Raw genomic sequence first — 25,892 nt, forward strand, 5'->3', positions numbered from 1 at the left:
TTCACAGATGGTGGGTCCAGGTGGTTGGTGATGATCTGGTTGCGCAACTTCTCTCTCTCTTTTATGACTGTGCCTGTGTGTTTGCCGTCATCTGTTGGCATCAAGAGGTGCATACCAACCATTTCGATCATCTCGTCTGTGGTGCGTGCCTTCCGGGCCTTCCAAAATCTTATTATGATCAGTGTAGCTCCAGCCAAAATAGTACATCCAACTATAATCTTCAGTCCATCTGACAGCCAAGATGGCATCCATGACCATAATATTGAAAACCAGCTCTCATCCTTTTTCACACCTTTACTTTCATCCATCATTTTTGAGTGCATCTGGGCCAATTGTAAAACTGCTTCTGTCAGTGTACCATTGTCAGCATCGTTGGCAGGGATGAATGTGCAGCATGATTGTCCTATCTTAGCGCAAACTCCTCCTTCCATTGCTGTGAGGAGGTCCAGTACATATCTGTTCTGAAGCGCTACCATCCTCACAGCTCGCAGTTCCTCTTTATTGCGTTGAATCCATTCACTGTAGAGTTAATTGTCATCATTAGTTCCCACCTAGTTATCTGGAGCCATTCTGCGTTTGCGTAAGCCTGTAGTCCCGGATGTATTATTGAGGAGAAGAACATTGCTGCTCTGCTGAATAGTCTGTGTTCTGGCGGAATTGAAGTGAGTGCTGTTTCCGACCTTCCCCACAGGTAATTTCCTGTCAGAGGTTCTCCTTGTCTTTCCTTCCTATTCAGGACGGTGTTGTTGCCGTTGTTCCTGTTCTCTTGCCCCTTCTGAAGCTGTGCAGATCTCTTCTTCCTCTTGTTTCCTTCATCCATTTTGGGGAAATGCGCCATATTCACATGTTTCTGGGGCACCACTAGTGATGGTACATTAACGTGTACTATTGTGCATACACCATTCCACAGAGGGGGCAGTGTGTGGTATGCCTTGTCTCCACAGGCCCAGTAATGGTCCATTACTACTGCTGTTCCTGCTCCCCCCTCAGGTAACTCCATCACGCTTTCACAGTTGGTGTTGTATCCTACGTCCACTTCTCCTTTATGTTGGTAGCATACCTTAGGAGCAGTTAGCGGCAGTATTGTTATTGGGTCTTCATCCTTCTCCATCCACGTGAGCATGGGTACGTACTTGACCCAAGTCATCCAACATCTATGGTTGTGTCCATCAATAGTTGAAATATTTTCTCTTGTTACCATGTTGCTGCCAACCACTCCTATGTCCCATTTGTTGTTCATGTACACCTTCCCTGTTATTATCACCAGTGGTCTTTCCCAACATCCGTTTTTACCAGGGACTTCAGTGGCGTACCAATCACATGGTAGGTACTGCAGTGTTACTTTCTTTGTTTCTCCTTTTTCAGGACCACTTGTTATGTATTTGAATCCTTCAGCATGTAAACTGCTCTTGTGGTAACTCAGATAAGTCTTGAGGAAGTTGTTTTCATATGGATATGTATCTCGTGTTTTCCACACCAGATGCACCACTGTCCCTTGAAATCTTCCTTTCGTCTGGAACAGTGCCAGGTATATTATACATCGTGCTATTTTTTCATCTATCTCCGTGGCAACAAATGTTCGAGAAGCGCTCATGGCGTATGGAATTAATGAGCAAACGTAGCAGCTGTCTTCTGTTGTCTGTTTACCTATGTGGGTCATGTGTTGGTACCATATGTTGTTTGAGATGTGTGCTGAATCTTGTATGTAGTTGTCAATACCTTTATTATCTGAGTATGTGCTGCATTTAACTCTATTTTCCTTGAGTGGGATTTTACTAGTACCACCTGACGTAACAGCTGTTGCAGCTGGGGGTGGGGGTGTATTAGGTTTGGGTACAGCAATAATATCAATAGCATAGCTGTACTGCCATACAGAGGCAGCCAAGAACCCGGTGATCATTAAAATCCCCATCAATTTTATTACAGATGCTAATTTCACCGGCATTTTGCTTCTTACCTTGCTGCAGTCCGGCAGCTTATTCTTGCGACGTTACAGTTGCCCGCCTGAAAATTCTTAATATGCTTGTTATTAGTGTTAGTTGTCGTTTTTAAGCTCTCCCTATGAAGTAGTCATTCAGTGCCCAGGCGAAGAGCTGTTCCCACGCCAATCTAAGCGATCTATCTCTTAGGGCAGGCAAGTATGGTTGGAGGTGGGGCATTGAATGTTCTATGGCCAAGAGGAATGCTGTGTAGTAGACACGTACCCTCCTTCTTTTCAGGTACGTTGGCCGTTTTATTTCATATACAAATTGGTGTGACAATTCTTCCAGGTAATTATCGTCTGAGGGTACCATCTACTCCTGGGCAGTGAGTTATCTACATTCTTAGTAGTACAATAATACGCTGTACCTGCATGTGCGAGAGAAAAGAAAGAGAACATTCAGGTGTTTACATGTGTATATGTGCAAGACAATGTCCTTCAGTTCAGTTATTACTACAGTGGGTAGGGGGTCAATGGGCAGAGGGTTTGGGGCTCAACTGGCGGAAGTCTCTTTACTCTTTGATCGTGTAACCATGTGGTGGGCGGTATGGGGATCACCCCTTTCTTGTCTAGTAGTTGTCTCTGGGGAATCTGGGGGGTGGCAGGGTATGGGGACACTTAGGCCGTTAGTTGCGGTAGAAGTCTCTTCCTCCGTTGGTGACGCTGTTGTTGTTCTTTCAGTGGCCCTGTCGGTGGCGCTGGGGCGGGTCTGGAGTTTGTAGATCTTTACGTCGTGTAGGTGGTTCCAGGCACGTTTGTCCTGTAGCTTTACTGCTCTCGTTGATACCTCCTCTACCAGATGGGGGCCAGTGAAGCGTGGGCTGTTCCACTTTCTGTTGAAATTGCAAAGTAGTACGTGGTCACCTTTAGCAACTTTGCACAGTCTTTCCTTTTCCAATTCTTTATCCGCGTCTTCTTGTTGATCGCTGTTAGACCCGCCCCGCGTGCGCTCGAGCTGTTGAGACACAAACACTACACTAGTAATCAAAGAAGACACATATTGGTACATTTCATCACCAAGGACATTTGCAGTACTCTCGTGGTCGGTAAATGCTCTTGATGTTGGCGTTAGGGGAAGGCGCATTTGACGTCCGGTAACCACCTCGTGAGGGGTGAGGTGGTGGTCGGAACCTGGTCTATTCCTTAGCTCAAATAGGGCTAATGGAAGGCAATACAACCAACTCTTCTTTGTTGTTTGCTGTATTTTTGCAATTGCCTCCTTTAATAGGCCATTCAGGCGTTCACATTTACTGTTGGCCTGTGGGTGGTATGCACATGCAAATTTATGCTTGATATTCAGTAAGGATGTGATGTGCTGGAACATTTCGTTTGCGAAATGTGGGCCATTATCTGACCGCAGTACCTCGCACACTCCCCACCTGGGGAAGACCTCCCTCACTAGGAATTTAGCTGCTCTGAATGCATCTGGGTGTGAACAGGGCCCTGCTTCAATCCACCTCGAGAATGGGCATACTACTACAATCATATACCTATTTCCTTGACATACGTTGATCATATCAACATAGTCAATATGGAGATGTCGGACGGGTCCCTCTGGCCGGGGTATAGTACCTCTTATCACCTTCAGAGTGTGACCGGCCGTAAACTGTTGACATGTGAGACAATTGCTGATAAAATTTGACACATGAGAATTTAACTTGGGGCAGAACCAGTCTTCCCTAATTCGTGCTGCAATTACTTCCTTGCCTGTGTGGGCTAGGTGGTGTAGTTGGCTCAGGGCGGTGTTCAATAGTGCCAGTGGTATTACAATCTTCCCAGTGTCACTCTGGCGCCATAGTGCGTCAGTTGGTGACATTGTGCATCCTCTTTTTACCCATATTTCTTTTTCGGCCATTGGTGCAGCCGCTTGTAGCTCCATTATCTGTGTGGCTGGGAGATGGGTGTACCCTTCTCTTATCAACATCTCCTTAGCCATTCCCCTCCCTCTCCCTCTCTCTGACTCTGGGGGGTTCCATATCTCACCAAAATATGCAGCATACTTCGCATGTGCGTCTGCCTCTGCATTCCCTTTTGAAATGTGGTCTTCACCATTGGTGTGTGCGGTGCATTTGACCAAAGCTAATTCTTGGGGGTCATTTATTGCTTCAATTAGTTCAGCCAATAGGAGGGCATGTTGCACTGGAGTGCCATCAGCTCTCCTAAACCCTCTTCTTCTCCATTTCGACAGCCCTGAGTGGACAGTGGACGTAACATATGCGCTGTCGGAATATATGGTCACTCGTTTGTCAAAGCTTTCCTTCAACGCCAAAATTAGTGCAATTAATTCTGCTGCTTGAGCGGAATAATGCTGTGGTAGTTGTACACATTTCATTGCCACACACACCGGTACCTCCATCATTTTTACCACTGCTGCCCCAGTCCTCCTTATACCATCCCTTTGGTCGATAGTTGATGACCCATCAATGAACAGGAGCTCACCTCCCTCTAGTGCATTTTCTTCAATCTTTCTAGTACATGAGTACATTTCAGTTATTTGCGTACAATCGTGGGCATAATCTCCTTCCTCAAGTACTTCTGCTAGGAACCTTGCAGGGTTGACCGTGCTACATCTAACAATTGATAGTTCAGCTCTGGATAAGATGATCTCATAACCTGATGTCCTTTGCGTGGTTAGGGTGGACTTAGGTTTATTCAATATTGCAAATAGTGCATGTTCCACAAACAGTGTAGTTGGGCACCCCATGGTGATTGCTGATGCTTTTTCTACCGCAAAAGCAGCTGCGGCGAGACCTTGTTCGCAACCTAACATCACAGGATCTAAGTGGCCGCTGTAAAATGCTACTGGTTTGTAGCCCATGCTTGTTTTTTGAGCCAACACTGCTTTCATTACTGCTGAGACGCAATGTGAAAATATAAAGAATTGTCGCTCATAGTCTGGGGTTGCCAGTACCGGAGCAGTTGATATTGCATCTTTCAGTTCATCAAAAGCCTCTTTCATTTCCATTGTCCACCCCAACTTTTTCTCCCCTTTATTAGCTTCCTTTAACGCCTCAAGCAGGGGTCCTATGTATGAGCTGTAATCAAATACCCATGCTCCACAGTAGTTGCACAGACCCAGGAACTGCTGCAGTTCCCTCACTGTTTGTGGCACTGGCGTTTTTGCAATGGCCTGTGCTCTTTGTGGTGCAATCTTTCTTCCATGTTGGGATATGAGCTGACCAATGTAAAGTACCTGTTCTTGACAGTACTGGAACTTTTCCATGTCTACCTTGTAACCTTTTTCAGCCAATATTGTCAGCATCTTTAATGAGTCCTCTCTGCATGTTCTTTCGTTTGTACTGCAAATTATTATGTCGTCGACATACTGCAACACTGTGCTTTCCACTTCAATGTTACCCAAATCCATCTGTATTACTCTGTTGAATATTGAGGGTGATTCGCAGTACCCTTGTGGCAATCTGGTGTGTTTCCACTTTGTGTTTCTGTAAGTGAAGCTTGTCAGATCTTGTGAGTCTGGGTGCAATGGTATTGAGAAAAAAGCATTTTTAAGGTTGATCACTGTAAATCGTGATGCTTCTGCTGGAATGCCACACAATATTGTGGCCGGGTTTGCGGCTATGGGGTATCTGCTTCTACTATTTTGTTCAAGGGCCTGAGATCCTGTATGAAGCGCCAAGACCCCCCTCTAGCCTTGCGCACTGGGTATACAGCCGTGTTACATGGTGATTCTGATGGGACCAATATGCCATTATCTATAAGGGCCGTTATGGTTTCATATATGCCCTCATCTGCCTCTTTTGATAGTGGGTACTGTTTCACTCTGGGGAGTATTGCACCTTTTTTCAATTTTATCCTTACCCCCCTATACTTTTTATGCACCCCACGTCATAGGGGCTAGTAGTCCATAATGATGTGGGTACTTTTGTCATATCCGCCTCAAAGAAGGGAACTGGGGTGGATGTGGGTGCCTCAAGTGCCATTGCCATTTTCTGTGCCACTTGTTTGTACGCCACTCTTAGCCATATTTCCACACTCATCATAAACACCATTTCACCTTCCTCCTTTTCTTCTGAGAACAGCTCCTCATCTGACACCTGGGTGAGTCTACATCCTTCTGCTAGTGCTATCACTGCCCTCCATGCTCTTCCTTCTCTGTCTTGGGCATGTACAGCAATGTAATCAGCTGTTGCTATAATGCTCTCAATGTCCACTGGAACCACCTTTCCTTCTGGTTCGTTGACTGGTGTTTCTGGTCTGAACAAATAGGCTGCTGGCCTCCTCCAGATCTTTCCCTCTATCCCTGGCATCCATGCAAATGCCATGTCTGTCCCGTACTGGAAGAGTTCGCCATCTACTGGCTCAGCCCTAATCGCTGTCTGTCCGCAGTATGCTTGCATAATCTGTCGTGCTGTGAGCATGTTAATTCCTGGAGTAGAGCAAATTATGCCGTCCTCCGTAAAGGAGATCGTCATATTCAACCTGTTCATGATGTCTCTCCCCAGTATATTTACTGGTGAGGCACTATAATATAAAAGTGGGACTGACATGTCATAATCTCCTATAGATAAGGGAATGTTATCAGTAAAAGGAACCAACCCTCTAGCCCCAGAGAATCCTTGGGTGTTCATGGCTTCGCCCGACATCTTAAATTTACCTTCCCTTATGCAAGACCGGGTCGCCCCGGTGTCAACAAGGAATGATAATTTTTTGTCACCTATCGTTACCTCTATGCGTGGTTCCTCCGCACTATTAGGTGTTACCGACAGGATGGGACACACCAAGGCCGTCTGTGGGCTGTCCTATTGAGGGTACAACGATTGACCATTTCCTGTGTAAGGGTTGTGTCCCAGGACCGTCACCCTACCCAGTTGTGTTTGTTGTGCTTGGGGTTGTTGTGTTATCGCTACCTGTTGTTGTGGCAGTGAATATGTCTGTGGCTGTTGTTGTGTTATTAGTTGTTGCTGTTCATTTCCCTGTTGCAACGTCTGCTGTTGCTGTATGCCCTGCTGTTCCTGTGTGGGCCTTGGTTGTCCCTGTTCGCTCCATGATGGTGTACCTGGTCTTACTCTACACGTGCGTGACATGTGCCCTACTAATCCACAACTCCAACACACCGGTGGTTCCCTACTCTGCCATGGAAAGCTTCCTGTGTTGTCCTGGTATACTGGTTGCCCGATGGGGTAGGAATTTCTAAGTACTCCCACCTGCTGTTGTGTGTTATATCCGTATCCTCTCCCTCTCATAATTCCTCCTCTTCCCCTGTTGTAATTATAATACCCAGCTCCTGGCATTGAGTATCCTCCTCCCATGTTGGTCGTGTATGGTTGGAGTGGCGGCACCTGTTGTGTTATAGTCTGTGAGGGTGGTATTTGGGAGGGATCTTGTGCAGCCACTACTTGTGTGGGGCTTTGGGTCATTGTTGTAGGTGCAGTTATTAGTGCCCCTTCCATTGTGTATTTAGTAAGTTTTTTCTGTACTAGTTTAGCCTCTTCCGTTTTCCTGTCCTCTTCCTTTTGTTTCATTTTTCCTTGCCATGCCCTACAATGATGCACTATTGTCAGTTGTATTTCTGGCCATGCTTTTGCTTCCATTCCCACTACTTTCTTCAGTTTTTTCTGAACTCCTTCTGGGAGCCCTTGTACTAGTATATGATAAAATATTGCTGGTGTTTTGTCCCATTGTTCTCTAGTTTCCATGCGCCACTTCTCTTGGATTTCCTGGATATAATCAACAGGATCTTCGTTCTCACGCATCTTGCGTGCGGTAATTGCTCCTATGTCTGATGTGTCTGGGTACTGTACCCTCAATGCCTGCCATAGTGCATGTCTGCAGTTTGCGAATGGTGCCCCATCATGCGATGTGTTTGCTATTGTTACCCCAGGGAATCCCGCTCTCTTCCAAATGTCATCCGCTGCATCCCCTAATATCGATATTAGAAGGCCCTTTACATCTCCCACTGCCAGTTTCTGTCCTGCGGTGTGTTTTTCCATTTCATATATCCATTTACCCGCACCTCCACTTAATGATGGGAGCCTGCACTTTATATTCTCTTTGTCTGTATGCTTCCAAGGGACATACTGTGGTCTAACCCCTCCCCTCTCCAGAAGTGGCATTAAGTTGTGTCTCGTTTTACCCCTTGGGTTCCATAAAATCGAGTCCTCACACCCCTCCACTTCTTCCCTCTCTCCTACATCGTCAATTTCGTCCGTATTTCCCCTGCTCGTGACTCTTTCTTCTCCATCTTTTCCCCTTCTTCTATCATTTCCTGTATTTAATGTGGGCGTGTGTATTCGTCCTTCCTGCCTGCATCTAGGGAGGTCTCTAAGCCGACCTGCATAGGGTGTCAGTTCGTTTGTGAAGGGCGCAAGTTTTATTGTACGTAATGAGCGTGAGGTGGTTGAGCATGTAGGGTGGGATGGGAGATGGTGTGATGGTGACGGTGTGGCTTCATGTGTCTGTCTTTCCGCTATTCCTTGCTCTTCCTCTTCACTTCTCTCCAGTTCATCCTTTCTCCTACAGATCCATGGTGAGTCTGTATTGGTCCGGGTGGTGTATAGGCTTTCCCTTTCACTGTTTCTTCCTTCCTTCTCCATTCCTTCTTCTTCCTCACTACAAAAGTCATTCATAAACGGCACCCCCCACTCTGTCTTTTTCCCCTTGATTGTTACTGTTTTTAAGTCTATTAGGTCCGGTTCTCCCTTTTCTCCTTTATCAACCGCTCCCCTTTGCGCTGATGTTGTTGCTACTTCTGTGTCTCTATATACATCCCCCCCTTACTTCACTCTCCCTTCTCCTATCTTCTCTTTCCCCTTCATTTCTCTCCTCCATCTCTCTACCAATTTCCTCCCTTTTCCTTTTTAATTCCTCCATTACTTCACTACTCATCTTTTCCAATATCCTTTCATCCTCTTTCTTCCTTTCCCATCTCACCCTCTCCCTTTCTAATATACTCTCTATCACCCTCCCTTCTTCGTATTTCTTAGTCGTTTCTGATAGTAATCTCTTCTTCCACATTGCCATTTCTTTTTCTTTCTCTTCTTCTTCCCTTTTCCTCTCTCGTAGCACTGCTCTTGATACCCTTTCTGCTGCTGCTTTTACCCTGTCAGCTTCTTTCCTTTGCTCCTCAGTTCGTTCCCTTATTTTTTCCAATATGTTCTTACCTTCTTTCCTTTCCCTCGCTCTCTCTTTCCTCCCTCTCGAGCTGTTTGATCAGTTCATTCTGCTCATCCCTTAACTCTGCTAGTCGTTCCTCCAAAATCTCTTCCTTTTGACGTAACAGCTCTTCCCCTGTCATTCCACTCTCCCTAGTATTATCCTCGTCTATTTTCCTTACTACCTCCTTCTCTTCTCCTGTTAATGAACCTCGTAATTTTAATAATATCTGCGCGGCTACCCACTCATCATGTCCTATTTCCACAGTTTGTTCTTCTCCAGTCCTCCCCTCCCCTGCTGGCATCTTCTTATGAGCCACATATGGTGGCGGGCTGTATGCCGGGTTCGAGTACCCCTCAGCCGCCCTTAACTGTCCTCTTTCCTATTTCTCCTAATTCTCTTAAAGGGTACAACCCCCCTCCCTCTGTTTTCACTACCTTTGCTAGGGGTATATCGTTGCTCTGTTCCTTTTTTATTTCATTTTCTTTTGAGTTATTATTCTTTTCTCCTCCCTCTTGTCCGTTCCCCGTGTTCTTTGGGTCTTCACTCCCCTTTTTCCCATTCTCTCCTTCCTCCTTAATCTCTTTTTCTTCCGGTATTTCCCCCACAGTGAACATTCCATTTGGTCCTGGTCGGGACCCCTGGAACATCCTCCTTAAGTTAAACACCTCCACGTGGTTTGTCAACTTCTTCCCTTTGTATGTATTATGCAAATGGTTTAATAGTGAATGTTGGGTATATGGATCGAAGCTACCATTAGGCGGCCATGGTGTTATCATTTTGTTGTCCGTCCCCTGTGTCCATTCTATGCTATACTTGATCAGTTTCTCCCTATGGGGTGACAGTGTTGTACATATGTGTTGTAGTGAGGGTGTTCCCCCACCCTCTCGATCCTGTCCCGTGTGACATAGTAGCACTCCACTTGTTACCCTTCCCCTATTTGGTAGCGGTTATCTCACTAGCAGTTTACAATATACAGCCTTATATCTTTACCTGGCCCCGTAAGTTTGGGGACTTGCGATAGTCCGCTAAGGAAAATTATTAAAATATAGTATTTACATTTGTATATTTTCTTCTGTCTTTCTTCCTTTACACAACACCCTTACGGCCCCCTCCGGCCGAGGCGCACGTAGCCCCCTGCGGCTGCGTACCCCTTGTGACATTCTTATACAGTCGTCCTATTTTCACTTGCTCCTCCTCCTTCTTCTACACTTGCCATGGCCGGCGTTCTCTGTGCGCCGCCACGTCCCCCGTTTCGCCTTTCCTCGATCAACTCATTACCGTTTATCTCCGTTTCCACTCCCTTACCACAGTTCTCTTCCCCACCACTCTCAGAAAGAAAGATGCCTTGTGCTCGGGATATCCTATGAAAGCCCTACTGGTGACGTCACCGATCTCTTCGAACTACTGGTAAGTTCTTCATATATTCTTTAAGTCCAAAATACACTTGCAATCTACCCCCGTTAATCCTCACAGCTGTCTTCCTGTCACTCCTGGAACAAGGTAATCCATAATATAATCGGACTGCGCACGCTGCGTCGCCTCGCGTGTGATACGCCCCTTGACAGGAGGGCTTAACCAGCCAATTATCTTCCGTATTGGGCAACTAACTAGCTACCGTCTACAGGGAAACGTCATCTACCTATCGAGTTTCTTGCTCGAACAATAGGGATCCTCATCTACTCATTGATCAATAAATGCCAAATCGTAGGAAACCACACACACACACCCTTACACGTAGTCGCGACCTAGGCCAATCAGTGTCTACGAGCGGCCGCACGTGATGTTTTCGTGCTCCACCTCCCTTTCTCGCGTAACGTAGCCGACTGCTCTCGCACTCGTTCGGCTACCATTCATTTCATTACCTACACTAAATTGTCAAACCTTCGCCGCGCACCTGTGCAACACCTCCCACCTCCCGTATTTAATTCCTCCCCCCTCCCTCACAATTTCACATTGCTTGTTGTGCGTGGCATGCTCACCAAGTTCTCTTGATGCGGGGCCGCTCGACTGCGTGCACCCCGAAGAGAGGCTCGGCACCTCCCCTCGTCTGGACCACGTCTGGACACTCGCCAACCGCGGGCGGGATACTTCTCAACCGGCTCCCGAAGGCCAATATCCGGATTGCGCTGTCCGGTCTTCTCGCAATTCCGCGATGGTCCTGTAGTCCTCAGAAGGGGGCAACGGCAGAGGGGGCCGCGCCGCCGGGCCTCCTCGCAACGGGAATACCTGGAAAAAAGTAAAAATAAAAAAGCAGATCTTAAACAGATCTCAGCAGTGCCTCCAACTTGTCGGGGGGAAATTCTGCCGGGGTCGGCCGGGCCGTCCGCAGACCTCCGGGCAGGGAGGCCCCAACTCCTCCCGTATATCCCAAAAGAGAGAGAGTATGAGACACACGCAAGAAGCAAGGTGACTCTGCTGTTTATTAGACAAAACGGCAGGGATGGGTCAAGGATCGTACGCGTCCGTCCTGACACACACACAATCGTGGGGCTCGCAGGCCCTTTTTACCTTAGTATGACGCGCTACTTGCGTCACCTTACAAAGTTTAGCAAAAAACCTATTTCCACTCTGGATTGGTTACTCGAGTGGTAGGGTTAGTATAGCATACATATAGAGAACGATGTTAGTGGTTGAGATTTAGTCAGGTGATATACTTGGGCTGTCCCTTCAATTTGATACATGAAAATTGTTACATGAAGACCTCTGAGGATTGGTCAATGTTAATGGCGTCAGTGATAAGAGCCCCATGTTCTGATTGGTCCGCTCGCGAGCACCCCAGTCTGAGACTATCGCTGTTCTCAGCTCGCGGTGCACCTGTCATTTGCAACAATGTTTTACTATGGGTAGGTGTAAACAATGTGAGGATTTATTCATATGTTGGGAGGTCGACTACTCCCACTGCTGCAGATGTCCAATGAGTCTTTTAATTGTATCTGCCTGTGTCTTGAAACGTGGGATTCAGGCGTCTCCTTCCTCCTGGGCTTGGCATCCTGTCAGGTTTGGCTTTGTCACGTGAGGTGGGACCGTGTTTGAGGCAAAATTCAGCACAATTAATATTGTTTTTCCCACTGTGTGCCTGGTTTATCTTGCAGGTGCGACCTTGGCGTTGGCTTGCGGTGTGCGAGATTGCAACATCGTGCCCTTGGCGGTGTGCTTTCGCCGGGCTCATTCTGCAGGGTCAGCAACCGAGCTCTTGCTCATTCAATGTTCATGGAAGCTTTTGCTTGCGGCCTACTTGGGCCTGGTGCATAGGTGGAACCGTTTGATGCAGAGCGCTTTAGGTTACGGTATCATATTGGTCTATCCTCAGTATCGTGTCTCCGTTATATTCTTCATTATGGTACATGGTTCTTAGAAGAAGCGTGAGCAAGCCTTTTTAGATAAGTTCATTATGCGTCTTGCGTTTCTGCATTTTGAGAGCCTATGTGGAAAATAATAAAGATGCACGTCCGTGGGTATGTCTGTCGCCTACGTCATAGCACTGAGTATATTCTTCGTGTGGATTGGTGTGGGAGTGTCCGGTGTGCATGTTTGCACAGGTGTGCTAACCGTTGGCTAGGTCGTCATGGCATCTCTAACGACGTGTAGGTTTTAGTCGAGTTGATCCATGCCGCAGGTGTCGGCATAGACAGGGCGGGCTGCTGGGCAGGTAGGTGGGCACATCCGTATGTTCTTGTACCAGGGTATTTGGTCGTCTGGTAGGTAGGCAAACTCCTCTCGTGGCGGGTGTCTAGGCCGTGATCCTCTAGGCCAAGCGCGAGAGGGGGAGGGCGGGAGCCTGTTCTTCCATTCTCCCACTTCAATGCCTTAATTATTTCTGTAGCATGAGCATCTCTTTCTCGAGCCCGAAATGTTGCTCATCTTTGGCACCTCCCCTTAAGAGCCTATAGAATATCTATGGTCTTCAGCTTCTTGTCTCTTTACTAGGTGCGCCGGCTTTGCTTTTCATGATGTTACCAATCTTCTCTTTTGCTCACTTTTCACACTTCCTCCAGGAATTCATTGAAATGGCCATCATATTGTTGTGAATGCATGTATGGCCTCCTCTATGGCAACCTTACATCCTAGATTCTTTTTAGTGTATGTATTTCCACTGGTCCGCAACGAGTCTCACACTCTGGCTCCCAACATATAGGCAGCATGGGGGAGGAGCTTTGGGTGGGGGTACTTGGCTCCACCTCTACAAGATGACAACCAGATCTGCAACATGTTGAACGGCCATGTGGCAATTTTCTGCCATTTCTGTAAAAAGCAGTAATGAATATGTAGTTTGTTACCCAGATTCCTAATTATATGTTCCACTCATTCACCAACTCTCACATTTGGAACATTTTCAGATCAGCCAGAAACACATCTTAGATGGCCATTACAGTTCCCTAACTCGTATTCGCATGAATTGTATATTGCCTGTAAATTACCTAAACAATGGTACATAAATGATGAAATGCTGCCTTATGGTTGCTGGGGAAAAAGTCCTAATTGATAATAGTCCTTTTAAATTAATAGTAAATCTTCATGTGGGACACATGGCAATTCTCCTGCCTTCAGGCCATATGGTCTCACTGGGTCAGCATGTAACCAGAGTTTTTATTATTATTATTCTCTTTGTGTTTGCAGCTTGCTCTTTGAAGATGGTTTCCTGTTTTGAAGTTGTAGCCACAGTCTTCACACCTTTTTAGTAATGCTCCAACCAAGGAGAGCTTGTCCTGCAGAGCCAGCAAGGGGAGCAGTCCTGCCTTCACAGCCAGCAAGTCTGGGGAACACTGGGTTTTCCACACCTTAAAGAGGTTTGTAATTAGCTGGGGATGTAAAATCCAGACTGCTAGTGGGGAATTTATTCGTGAAGTGTCCCACAGCCAGCAAAAGGGATTGCCTCTAGCCTTCAGAACTTTTCCCATGGAAAACAAAGTGGCTTTTCAAATGTCTCTGGTATTCTGTAGGCAAAACATAATATGCATTACTTGTCAACACGAACCATGTCTTTGCCGTGACATTTTCTGTTATTAGTGGTACATTATCGCATTTAAACCGCAAAGCTGTTTTTGTGTCAGTGTTGAAAAATCCTGCTTTTCTGTGTGAAAGGGATTTCAGTTTAGGGCCTTTGAATGTACCCCACATGACCCCCCCCCCCCTGTATCTGTATTTCCATGACTCTTTGGGGGGGGAACTGGCCAGAGTAAGATTTCATTAGGTGCAATATCCTCCATTGGGGAGTGGGCACTCCAGCCTCCGCTGCCATCTTTGGGTTTGATGGTGTGGCTTTGCACCCCCTTTCTTCTTTCTATGGAGAGTAGGCACTCCAGCCTCCCCTCCCTCTTTGTGTTGGAGGGTGTGGCACAGCCCACCCTTTTCTTCGTTCTTTTCCGGGGTCCCTGGAGATCTCACCAGACTCCCCTCTTGCAACCACAGTGGAAATGAAGGAGGTTATTTCTCTAATGATAGAAAGAAAAAGAGTTTCAGTACTTTTCACACACATATTTTCCCGGAAGATGTACATAGAATTCACAACAACAACAAAAACAACAGCATACAAGTATAAAAATAAACATTTCTCAAAACACATTTTATTTATTTTCTTTCACCATGAGAACCAAATACATTACTCCCTGAGATACATACATATTTACACGGCCCACAGTAGTGGCCGTGTAGTTATGATTAAGTTGCTAATCCCATAGGAAGAGCACTTTTTGGGCGGCTTACAACTTTGCTCCCCTTGGACAAATCCTCACCAAACTTTGCAAAACAAGTATATGGCCCACTCTGAATTATTTTGCAAAGTTTGGTGAGATTTGGTCCAGGAGGGGCAAAGTTAAAATTTATTTTTTTCCCATAGACCTAATGAGGAAAAAAACTTTGCTCACTCCTACAGCCCAAACCGCTGGACGGACTTTCACCAAATTTGCGGCAGGAGCGGAGGCTTGGTCCCGAAAGCGTGCTTTTGTTATTTTGGTGTAAATCCGTCCAGTAGTTTTATTTTAAATTACCAAAACGTAAGAACAATTTTTGATATCCATGTCTGCTCCGCGGGCACACTTCCCTGTTCGCTCTGCGGACAGGACATAGATTGGCTAATTGACTTGCGTCATGTCCGCGGACACACAACGTGTTCACTGATTGGTTGGCGTGAAGCGTGAGGTGCGTCAGCTTTTCGGAAACGCCCGACATCTTGAATTCGCGGACATCGGCTGGTGTCCGCGGACATCACGGTAAAAACATATTAAAAAACACAACATTGCACTTGTCAAACTTATCAAATAATCTTTGGGGAGGTGAGGGGTGATGAGGATGGGATGGAATATGGCTGCAAGAAGCAAAAAAACAGGCGTTTTGCACCACAAAAGTCAGCAAACAGTCCGGATGTTCGCGAACAGTCCTGTGAAAGTTCGCGGACTCCTCTGCATTACTGGTTTGGTGAAAAGCAGTTCTTTGATGGCTTATAACTTTGGCGCCACCTTATGGAACTGCATGTAATTTTGCAAATATATTCCTGACCTGATCCCGGATGAGTTTGCAAAATTTGGTGGGATTCTGTTAAGAGGGGGCAAAATTAGAGGGGGGTCCCAAAATAATTTAAAGGCTTATAAATAAGGTGCCATTTGACGAATATACACTTAATTTAGCAAACTGAAAATACAAATAGATTAAATGTTTTTGCGAAGTTCGGTGGGATTTTGTCAAAAGGGGGGCAGAATTAGAGGGGGGGGTCCCAAAATATTGTAAAGGCTTATAAATGTGGTGCCATTTGACAAATTTACACAAATGTTTGCAAAAACATTATAGATTTAGATATACATTTTTCCGTAAAGTCTGAATGGATTTTGTCAAGTGGGGGCTAAGTTATATGACGATTGTATGTGCATCATTTAACACTTTTGAAAAAATAAAACATGGGTGGATTCCCAGCAAGCTTGTGTAAGGAGCAATGAGAAGGACCTAAAAGCATTGTTTTGCAAATGTGCCCGTGTTTTATTTTTTGACACGTGTCATAATGTAGGTACAAAAAATAGATATGTACCTTTCGTGAATGAGGTGTAGCCTGTGGCCATGGGCAGTGGCCAGATTGTCGGGGTCATGGAATAAACTAATGATCTGGACAATCTGGCTACTGGCCATGACCATGAGGGACAAAACATGGGTTTAAAGTGGCCATGTCCACCTGGGACTGGCTTTGAGGTAAAGTTATTCGAAATTGGGATAGATTTGAAAAGGAAGAAAAATGTGTTTGTGGTAATATGGTCATAGAGTTCTCTTTTTGCCTTCTGCAGGCTGCCATGGAAAGCGAAGAGGAGCCCTATATGGAACCCTGCCTTCCCTTTCCATGGTGGCCATCTTGGAAAAGGATTTTCCTTCCTACACCGGGACGCCAGAGGATGACCCCTGACACTTTTTTGCCAACATTACATTCACAACCCTTTGTAGGGTCTTGCTATGAAAATGAAATGCACATGTGATGTCATCAATCATATCGGTGATGTCATCCTTGATGTCATGGGTGTTATTCTTAGCAGTGCACGGTGGTGGTGCGAGTTATGGTTGCTTAGCTTACCATAACTGGAGAATTTCAGGGGTTTTTCAGTTTTACTTGCAACCTTTAACAAAGTTTTTTTCACTGAATTTGATGGGTTTTTAGTAGCGCAACTTAACCATAACGTTGCTTTAACAAAGTTTTTTCATTGAATATATATATATATATATATATATTATACACACACACACACTCTGCTGTGTTACACATGGGTGACTACAATGCCACTCACTGCATTCACAGCCCAAACAACACACAATCACTCAATCCCAGAATAACAGTGCTGAAACATATTTTAGATAAAAATACATCAAGTAGAACATTTAAAGTCAGCACAGACTTACGAATTGGTTGTAGAATTTACAACCGCTGTTGTTTTGCCACGCATTCCATCCCAACTCGGGGACTTCCTCAGGCTTTTCTTAAAGCCTCAAGCTAACGAACTCCCTTTATTTCTGAACACAGGAGGTTCATTGTCTTCTGGTCCTGTGACTTTCACTTAAAACATCATATAATATGGTTTAAACAAGGCGACCATCTTGGTCTAGTCTATACTGGTAGTTTAATGCATTGTTCAACTTTTTAAAATATTCTTAAACATTTCATTCACAAAAACATTAATGTAACAGAATTTCCCAATTAATTACTTATTATTATATTAACTATTTTCCCATTAGATAAAATATCCTCCATTTGTTTAGGTTACCATTGCAGTGAATCCTGCATGGCTGCGGATTAGACCCAGCAACCTAATGAGGCCAAGCAAAATTATACGGCAGCAAACATCAAAATCATTCCATGTAAATACATATTACGCAATTCTCGTTTTCCCTGCTACAGTTTACCCATGCTGTAATAGCAGACTGCGAGTCGAGATCCTGGCTGCACTCACAAAAAACTGCTAGGTGTCTTTAAGGTATTCACGTGACTGTGTATAACATTGTGTGCAAACACAGAAAAGCTCTCCACTTCTCGCCCAAGTGAAATTCAGAATGAGAACTGCTAGATCGCAAGGCTCATTTAAACATCTCCATTTCTCCCTAGTGGGCTACCGCTTATACTCATGGACTAATTGGCTGTTATTCTAGTGGCTGGGTGGAAACATGCTTTGGGTTTGAAATACAAGTACCAGAGTGCATCATAATGCTACTCAGTAGAAGTTTCATAAAGACCCATTATATAATAGTATCTAACCGATCGCCACTGTCTCCACTTGTAGACACTGAATACTTGTCTGTTTTTAAAGTGACTGCGCATTGTGCTGTCTGATTTGTGTTTTAAAGTGACATAGCGCAGAAAAGTGCTGCTAATTCTAAGCCTCTAATGGACCTGTTATACAACATCTAACAAACCCATACACAATGTATGCATAGGAGACAATTCACCCAAATGGGCTATACACAGAACAGAATGCTCAATACCGCCCGTGTAGGCTAACCATCTGAGTGGTATGTAACGCATATCTCAGCAACATTTTTATCCTAGCCAACAGTACACAGTCCAATTGTTATAGCTTTTAGGATTACAATTTATACAGAGCTGTCACTCAGTGGAAATCTGATTCAGTCTTTCAAAAGATGCACAGTCAGCTCTTCCCCAGCATTTTGTCCATTAGGGTTTTTGGCATTGAAAGCGATAATGAGCCTCAACTCCAATTTCCATAATTTTTGCTCTCAATTACCACTCCTTTTATGTATAGGGACATGTGCTAATGCAAAGAACCTGATCCCATTGGCATCCCTTGCATGCTTTTCAGCAAAATGTACAGCCAATGGATAATGTCTGTCTTGATTAAAAATTGCTCTGTAATGTTGCAATGTTCTAAGTTTTAGTTGACAAATAGTGGAGCCTATATACATCACATTGCATGGACAGACAATCGCATAAACTACACTATTTGTTAAAGAATAAAGATTACCCCTGCTAACTGCGCAGGGAGCATTAATTCTATTAAAGACTAGGAGGCAAGCATTATGCTTCAACTTCTTTCATTACTAATCTTCAGCAGTTTCAACAAACCAATAACAAAAACACTGTAAAATGATCAAAGTGACTTTTTCTTCCTTTAGAACTATAATCCCCATAGTCTCTGTAGTCCATCTGCATCCATGCTCAGCTATGACCACATCCTGTCACTGAGATCCTCCTCTTCTTTACATGCTCTGAACTGTGACTCGCAAACTCCACACAATGTCCTGCCAACAGAGCGAAGACTTAAACCACTCCAAACTGAATGTCGATCCTCCTGGACTTGAAACGACTAACATTGCTAGTCTCTCTTGTCAATTGTTCTTCTGCTCCTCCCCTAGGGACAATGCAAAGCAGAGGAATCAGGGTGTCTATGTATTGCAACCATCATACAAAACATCATCAATGACAATGCATTAATGGCCGGGAATTTAATGCTCGCCTCCTAGTCTTTAATAGAACTCATACTCCCTGTGCAGTTAGCAGGGTAATCTTTATTCTATGACGAGACTGGAGGCGAGCATTATGCTTGTTCAAAGCTTCCCAACACAGCAACCGCTAGGCCCTCGGTTAGCTTACGATCACTTGCCCAATCTTCCACTAGCATAATCCCTCTCAGAGACATCCCTGACGGAAAGGCTTTAGATGCCATTGCTTTACGTACAGAGTGTGCTCCATACCTCCCCAAATCAATGTTCGCTGCATGCATGATTTCTTTAACCCATCTAGCAATGGTGGCTGTAGATACGGCCTGAAATGGTTTCCTACGGGCTATGAGCAATTGCGTGGTACCAGCTGCTCTATTCTCCGCTGTCCTGCATTCATACTCTCTGATGCAGCTGGCTACACACCACTTAGTTCTGTTTGGAAAATACGGATAGTGTACTGAAGAGGTCCTTGTCTTAGTTCTTCTTACTATCGAGAAAGTGACTCTTTCTGGACCAAATTACGTCCTACTTATCTCTAGCGCCTTGACATCTGACACGCGCTTACAAGATATTAGGAACAGGAGCATCGCCAGCTTATCCGACAACTGTTTAAGAGACAAATATCTGTCTGAGGGCCAACCCTCCAATAGCTGGAGGACTGCTAACATATTGTATTATACCGAGGCTCTGGGGGAACTTTAAATCTGGTGCCTGGAATGAGCCTGACTACTGCCGGGTGTTCTCCGGCGAGCATGCCTTCGATCGGCAAGTGCCCGGCGGAGATTGCCGATCTATGTACTCCTATTGTACGGAACACTGTTTCGTCTTGTAACAATTGCACTATAAGGTTCAGGAAAACTACTACAGATGCTGAAATGGGATGAACCCCACCCCTTTTGCACCAGCTAACCCATTTGTCCCAAGCCGCGTCGTAGCTCCTTCTAGTGGAAGACGCCCAGGATTCTGCAATAAGCTCTGCAGCTTGCACCGAAATGCCTGGCAACGCCCAGCGTCTCCTGATATCCTGCATGCGATGAGCGGGAGTGTCCCTCTCACTCTCAGAGGATGATACGACCCAACTGGGTCCGTGAGCAGTTGGTCTCCTTCTGGTAACACTCTCGGTAGATCCACCGCTAGTTCCATTAGAGTTGGAAACCATACTTGAGACTTGCACAGTGGTGCAACTAACAGTAGCTCTGCTCTCTCCCTCCAACACTTTGTAAGAACTCTGCTCAGCAACATGAATGGGGGGAAAAGTGTAGTGCGGCCCGCCCTTCCATTCCTGCAGGAAGGCGTCGGTTCCTCGAGCACCCGGTTCTATCCTCCAGCTGAAATAATCGGCTGTCTGTGTGTTCCAGCGGGATGCAAAGAGGTCTTATGTGCAGTGGACCCCACCTCCGATCCAGCATCTGAACTACTGTTGGGTCCAGCTTCCAATCGCTGGAGTCTGTGAGGTATTGTGAATCCCAGTCCGCTACTACGTTCAGTGCTCTGGGCAGATACCCCGCTGTATCTGACGTTTCCGATTGAAGGCAAAAATGCCAAAAGTCCTTTGTTAGTTCGGCCAGCATCCTGAATTTCGTGCCGCCCAGTTGGTTTATGTAGTGTCCACCTTCAGCAACACGCACAATTTCATCTTCCCCTTTGTGAAAGCCTTGATCGTGAAGGACCCTGCTAAGAGCTCCAGACAGTTTATGTGGAGACAAAGCTCTTCTTCGCTCCATTTTCCACCTGTTTGTAGGTCCCTGCATCGAGCTCCCCAGCCTAGACGTCTGGCATCTGACTCAATGATCAGGTGAGGTTGATCTCCGAAAATGGCCCACCCATTCCAGGCGTCCATATTCTTCAACCACCATACCAGCTCTCTCACGGATTCTTGATCCAACGGTGCTAGCTGATATCTCAAGCCTTGCTGTAAGTGTCTTGTCTTCAGCCTCTGTAGCGCACAATAGTGTAAAGTCTGTGGAAATATGGCAGGAATGGAGGCTGCTAACAGCCCCACTATCCTCGCCAATACTCTGAGAGAAACCACCTGTTTGTGCAGACATCCTCGGATCTCTCTTTTGATGTCTCATATCTTTCGCGCTGGAAGCTCTAACGTGGCCTTCCTGGTGTCTAGGACAAATCCCAGGACGTCTAGCCTCTGTGCTGGAGTGGTGTCTTTCTTACTCCCGCTGGGCCTGGCCCAATCGTCCTCGCCTGCCTCTTCCCCTTCTTGAAAGGACAGGTCACCTTCTACTGGCTCCTCTTCCGAGCCCGGGTTGTCTCCTCCACTAATTCCTTCCCCTGGAGTTGGGGTTGTTAGGCTTGGCACTGCCTGGAACTGCAAGTATGCTTCCCTGAGCTTTGCGAAAGCGTCGGCAACCTCCAGGGCCTTTTCTTTACCCCCCCTTCCAAAGGGCCCTGGGGGTCGTCGGAGGATTTCCTCTTTCGGGCTTGAGTACTCCCCATAGACCCTGATTCAGAGGGTTTGGTGGGCGTGCACTGGGTCCTTATGGTGCTATCTTTGGGCTGGTTTAGCATTGCCTCTAGTGTCTCCAGTCTTTCTTGTAGGGGTTTCACTCCTTGAGCCACATCATCGACAGAGTTTCCCAGCACCTCCTTGAAGCTGGCAGCTAGGTCTAATGACTGCTCCTCTTCACTCCACTCAAATACTGACATTCTGGGGAGGCTGCTGTGTGCCTGGGTACCTGCAACAGGTGTCTGAGCTCACCCACTTCTCGAGTCGGATGTGCTAAATGGATGTATCACTCACTGTGTTCAATAATCCCTTGCCAGTGTTAATGTTCACTTAAAATTATTTTTTTTGGAGTATTTGTGGCTGCACCAGACTTAGTCTTGTATTCTATGCCTGTGGTGGGCAATATTATTCTGAACTGCCCTTAGAAGGGTCCTTATGTCCACTGAGAGGCTGTATCCTCCCTGCTCGTAAAGAACAAAGGAGCCTGTCTGCTCCATGTAACTTTCGTGCCTGTGTTGTTGCCGTTCTGGATCTGCAAAGTTTGATGATCGTGGGCGTCGCACTGGTTTTACAACATTCTCATTTGGAATGTGTACGAGTCCTTTTTTACCTCCTCGCTATAGCAAGGATCCGTCACCGCCGGGCCCGGCTTCCTACGAGCTCCGCATTCCTGAAGAAATGCGATGCGGAAGCTCTGAGCCTCGATTCGGCCCCGCCTCCACGAGGGTGGGGGCCGGAGCACTCCAGCGCTTCCTCTACCGAGGGTACAGACGGCTCTGTGGATGCCAGGCACTCCCCGGGGTGCCGGTTATGCGGCACAGGGCGGGAGCGCCACAGAGCTCGCCTCTCATGTCGACTATGCAGCACTTTTAGGAAATGAAAACGACCATGGCAAAAAACTGTGTGCTCTGTAAAGATAACCTGTGCCTCAGTTGCTGACCCAGCACAATTGCAGTAACTTATCTGAATGCTCATACATGTGCTTATATTTCCTGACTGCATATTTGCTTTCTACTTATGTTACTACCCTGCACCTCCGATAAATGCTAAAGATTCATACTAATACCAGTATACAGTGAGGTGAGAGAAAATAATACTTATCTGCTTGAAGAGCAGTAACAGAAGAGGAGGAGCTAAGGGACAGGATGTGGTCATAGCTGAGCATGGATGCAGATGAAATACAGTGTTTTTGTTATTGGTTTGTTGAAACTGCTGAACAGTAGTAATAAAAGTAGTTGAAGCATAATGCTGGCCTCCAGTCTTGTCATAGAATTGAATCTGTTTGATTATCCAATTCTTTTTGGGAGTTATGCCCCTACTTGACAATTTCTCTCTTCTCTACATATTTACACATTTTACAATTATTGCATTTGCCAAAACCATTCTTTTGATTTTTGCTATTTACCCAATTCTCTTTCACTCTTTCAGAGCCTATCATACTGGGGGCTATCAGATCTTTTAAAGACTTAGCTTTAGACAACACAATCAAAGGCCTATCGCCAATATTATCACAAAGATCTTCATCTGCACATAGAATGGACCAAAGCTTTTGTAACATTTGTCTTATCTCCTTAGCTTGTTTACTAAAAGTAGTGATGAACCTAATTTGTTCTGTTTCTTTACTCTTAGAATGTTTCACTCTCAAAAGGCCTTTCCTTTGCCTCAGGACAGTTTGATTGTATGCCTTAATTGTATTATTTTTGGTATAGCCTCTCTCAAGAAAACATGCACCCATTTTGTTGGCTTCCATTTGAAATTCTGGATCACATGAGCAGTTATGTTTGTCTCTGATCATTTCTCCATATGGTATGCTCGCTTATTCTCAGTGTGATGGCTTTTACCATGAGGAATTGAGTTAGAAGACACATGTTTTCTATAAAGCCTACTCTCAATTTTGTTCTCTCTGACAAACAGTTCCAAATCAAAGAAAATAAGTTGTTCTTTACTACTCACATGTTAGTCTCAAATTCATTTAATTTGTGTTGAGTATATCAACGTATTCTAGTAAAGATTCTTGACTCCCATTCCAAACTAGGAAAAGGTCATCAGTATATCTGTACCCGCATACTGCTTGATTTACAAATGTGTTGTTGTGTTCAGACCAGGACATAGTTTGTTCCCACCACCCCATATATAGATTAGCAAATGTGGGTGGGGGCTATGCACGAGCTCATAGATGTTCATCATTTATGGTCTTATGTTCCAAACAGAACTCTAATAGCATCATAATCATATTGTTCTGTTGTTTGAAACTAACTGACCTTGTATTGAGAAAGAACTGACAAGCTAACAGACCATTCTTGTGTTGTACACATGTATATAACAAGATTACATCTAATGATACTAACCAATGTTTAGCATCCCATTGCATATCCTGTATTTTAACAAGTAGATCTGTGGTGTCTCTCACAAAAGAATTAAGGTCTCTAAGAAAAGGTTGCAAAAACACATCTAAAAATGTAGACACATTTTCCAATAATGAACATTTAGACTAAACAATTGGCCTCCCTGGTGGTGCCAACATATCTTTGTGGATTTTAGGAATAAAATACATGATTGGAGTGGTTGGATGGTCCTTCTTCAAAAACAATACTTCTTCACTCTCCAACAAACCCTCTTCTTAAAGAAAGATAACATATCATTTAATTCAATTTTGATTTCTTTCATGTATTCTATTTCTTTTCTCTCATGCAATTCCCATCTTCGAGTTGCTTGTAGGCTTCACCCATATACTTGTTTTTTGACCACACTGCTACTCTATCTGCCTTATCAGCCTGTCTGATGACAATCGATTCATCTTGTTTGAGTGAATCTATAGCTGATTTTTGAGACGGTGTAAGATTTGAACTATATGTGGTAGGTTTGGATGCCAATTCTCTAAGGTCCTTGAGCACACATTCCTGAAAGCCCTCAATATTGTTAGAGACAATAGCTGGATTGAAGGTTGATTTATTTTTAAGCCTACTTTCTGCCGTAAGATCTGTTGTAATTCCATATTGTTCCTCTATATATTCATTTTCTGACTTTATGCTCAGAAAGATGATTTGTGCGTCCGCTAATTATTCCAGATTACCAATCCCCTCCAATTAATTGACCCTCAATATACTGGGTATCAGCAGAGGGTCTGTTGTAGACGGAGGGGTATACTTGAGTTGAGTAGCAAAAGATTTCTTTAATTTGACTTTTTGTAGAAATCTAAAAAGATCTATCCTAGTTTCTGCAAAGTCAAAATCTAGCGATGGACAAAAAAGTAGTCCTAGAACCTCTTGTTCTTTCACTGTTATAGTTCTGTCTGAAATCTTGGAGACTCTTGCTCTTAATTCTGTGCCTGTGCTCATCTTTTTCTGGTCTTTTGTCCTTTCCCAGAATGTGTTGTCCGATTCTGGGAACTTCCATCTCCACATTTCCTCCCCTCTGAGTTTTTTTGCTGCTCCTCCTTTTCCTCTTCCTGGTGGTCATCCCTTGTGTTTCCTGTTGTCCCTGCTCTCTAAATGCAGCAGTTTGAATTAATCGAAAATCAGTCTTCTTTGCTATTCTTTCCCTTGCTAACAGTTTTCCCTCATTCTAATTTCCCTCGCTCACCCCTCTTTCCCTGGCTAGCCACTTTGCCTCCATCCTCTTTGCCATTCTTTCCCTCGCTCATCAATCTCTCCCTTGCTAATAACTTTCTTGTGATTCCTCTTCACCCTTCTTTCCCTGGCTCACCACTCTCTCCTTGCTAACAGCTCTCTGACTCTTCAGCCTTATTTCCCTCATTCACCACTCTCCCTCGTTAACAACCTTTCCTCGCTCCACTTTGCCATTCTCTCTCGCTCACACCCTCACTTTGCTAACAGCTTTCCATGACTCCTCTTCACATTTATTTCCCTCACTCTCCACTCTTATGCTTGCTAGCTGCTTTTCTCACTTCCCTGCCCCTTCTTTCCCTGGCTCAGCACTGTCCCTTATGACAGCTTTCCCTCACTCCTCTTCACCCTTTTTTTGCTCCTATATCAGATTATTAAAAAGCCACCCTCAACGGGGAGTTCCTTCCCTCCCCTCTCAAGATGTGAGACCACTTTCTAATGGATTATTTTATTCAGCCCTACTTCAGACACATATCATGCACCTTGGATCCCCCCACCCCCGAGCTAACAATTAACCAGGCCGGTGTACAGGAAATATATTTGTATTTATTTAAATTAAAAGAAATCGCACCACTACGCACAACACCATCTTTGTAGTTCACCGATAATATCTTGTTACACAAATCAATTATACAAATTAGTTTAGAAAAAAACACAAATCACAATTCCTTACTTTCTACCAATGTTGCTTCAAGAAATAATTAAACTGAAAAATAACCAAAACAATTATAAACGTAGTGCTGTGGAACTTTGATTTTCCTGAAGACGTAGGCTAGCAGTAGGG

General features: G+C 45.0%; 1 long non-coding RNA gene across 3 annotated transcripts in view; it reads left to right on the forward strand.

Annotated features, from left to right (window-relative positions):
* The window catches only part of LOC138566413 (uncharacterized), an 89,742-nt gene that overhangs the window by 19,530 nt on the left and 44,320 nt on the right, over nt 1–25,892 (forward strand). For all 3 annotated transcript variants that reach the window (XR_011301930.1, XR_011301932.1, XR_011301931.1), the window contains exon 2: nt 13,715–13,884. This is a non-coding gene — a long non-coding RNA (uncharacterized lncRNA). The remainder of the gene's footprint in view (nt 1–13,714; nt 13,885–25,892) is intronic.

The sequence above is a fragment of the Ambystoma mexicanum genome, chromosome 2p (genome assembly GCF_040938575.1).
Source record: "Ambystoma mexicanum isolate Mex_15411 chromosome 2p, UKY_AmexF1_1, whole genome shotgun sequence".
Lineage (NCBI taxonomy): Eukaryota > Metazoa > Chordata > Amphibia > Caudata > Ambystomatidae > Ambystoma > Ambystoma mexicanum.